The following is a 1719-nucleotide window of genomic DNA, read 5'->3' on the forward strand; positions in this document are numbered from 1 at the left end:
CGTTTTACAACAGACGGCGATAGTTGCCCTCCGCTATATTGACAGCATGCGGGGTTAGATATTTTCAATTTTCAATTTCAATTTTTACATTCAATTTTAATGTTATTATTTGCAAATTTATTGTCATAATAATTTATGTGCAAGTTTACAGATCTGTGATTACCAAATCAGGATATTTTGCTATTATTTCAATAATATTTCAATTATATAAATGCCTATGTATGAGTATGCATATATTTTTAATAATTTTCTTAATTAGCTTCTATATTTTGTTCAAGTTGTACATCAAGCAAGGTAGCATTATCAGCTCACGTGTGTTGAAGCAGGGGTTGGGCAATGAGCTAGTTATCATCGCAGCATTCGAGTAGCTTAACAAGATACAATCTAATAGCAGTGCTATAGAACGATTTGTTAAACAATTTTTCTGGGTTTCTTATTGCATGGTTACATGGAGATATCCAATAAGTTAATATACAAAAATTAAATGAGTATTCATCACGACAGCTTTGTATCAAATACTATATTGTTTAAATTTATTGTTAAATTTACTTTAGAATCATTTTTATCATTGGTAACGGTAGTGGGCAAGGATCTTATTGCGCAAGTTGCATTGCAAGCATCTAGCCTTGTAATATACCATAATAATAGTTGTGTATACATTGGCTAAGTAATGACAATATAGATTTGATAGATTACCCATGGAATATTGGAATTTTGTCGGACTTACAGTCATCCACCAACATATGCAGCCTACAATTAAAGAACGCATTTATTCCATATGATTTGCTTCCGTTATTGGAATATTTAAAATAAAAATTTTATTAATAAATTTCGATGAAATAATTTATAAGAGGTTGAAGAAACTATGAAACAAATTCAGTCTCATAAAAGGGGTAGTTGGAACAATAGTGGTGAATGCAGAAGGTATTACATGAGATCATTGACATTGATTTACTTGTAGTTTAAACAAAAATTTATAAAATTATATTTGTTTTAGGTATTCCTATAAAGTCAACATTAGATAATACGACAACAGTTCAATACGCAGGTTGATAAGTCAATTGTCAGATAAAGCTCGTTCTGTCGTACTGACTTGAATCCAACAAATGATTTAACTTTCTTGCGCATACGTAGCAAAAAAACATAAAATTATGATGGCACCAGATAAAGAATTCATATTAATAGTAGTACAAAATCCAGTTGATTGATATTTAAAAGAAACAAAAATATATTTCAAAGTTAAGATTTATTTTTTGGTTGTTAATTTAATCTGTATGCTACATTGGATGTTAATATCTATTCAATTAAATAAAGAAAAATAAAAGAATAAAGCTTAAAAATGATACAAAATGCAGTATTTAATTACTAATTTAACAAATTATGAACTTTTAGAGTTTTTAAATAGTGCTTTCTTCTTTGGTAACAATATTATATTTTTAAGTTTGATAATTATGAAAATATGTATATATAGTAATTCATGGCATGTTTATTTTTGTATTTAATACAATTATAAATGTACATTTCTCATCAATAAAATATCACAGTATCTTTTTTATAATTTAATTTTAATATTGAGATTGTTTTTATTCAGTGGAAAAAAAATGTGTAGTTGGTCCCTATTAATTATACATACATATAAGAGTGGTCGCACAAATAATTCTATGCAGTCTTTTTAAGATAATATAAAAATACTTATAATATAATCAATTAAAATACATA

General features: G+C 26.6%; 1 long non-coding RNA gene across 1 annotated transcript; it reads left to right on the forward strand.

The window, feature by feature from the left end:
• The first annotated feature begins 717 nt into the window (after positions 1–717).
• Positions 718–1249, forward strand: LOC146724820 (uncharacterized). The gene is made up of 2 exons (XR_014926246.1): positions 718–924; positions 998–1249. It is a non-coding gene; the product is annotated as an uncharacterized LOC146724820 (long non-coding RNA).
• The last annotated feature ends 470 nt before the right edge of the window (positions 1250–1719 follow it).

Source organism: Nylanderia fulva, unplaced genomic scaffold, assembly GCF_048542155.1.
Source record: "Nylanderia fulva isolate GAGA-0341 unplaced genomic scaffold, ASM4854215v1 Scaffold1146, whole genome shotgun sequence".
NCBI classification, from domain to species: Eukaryota; Metazoa; Arthropoda; class Insecta; order Hymenoptera; family Formicidae; genus Nylanderia; species Nylanderia fulva.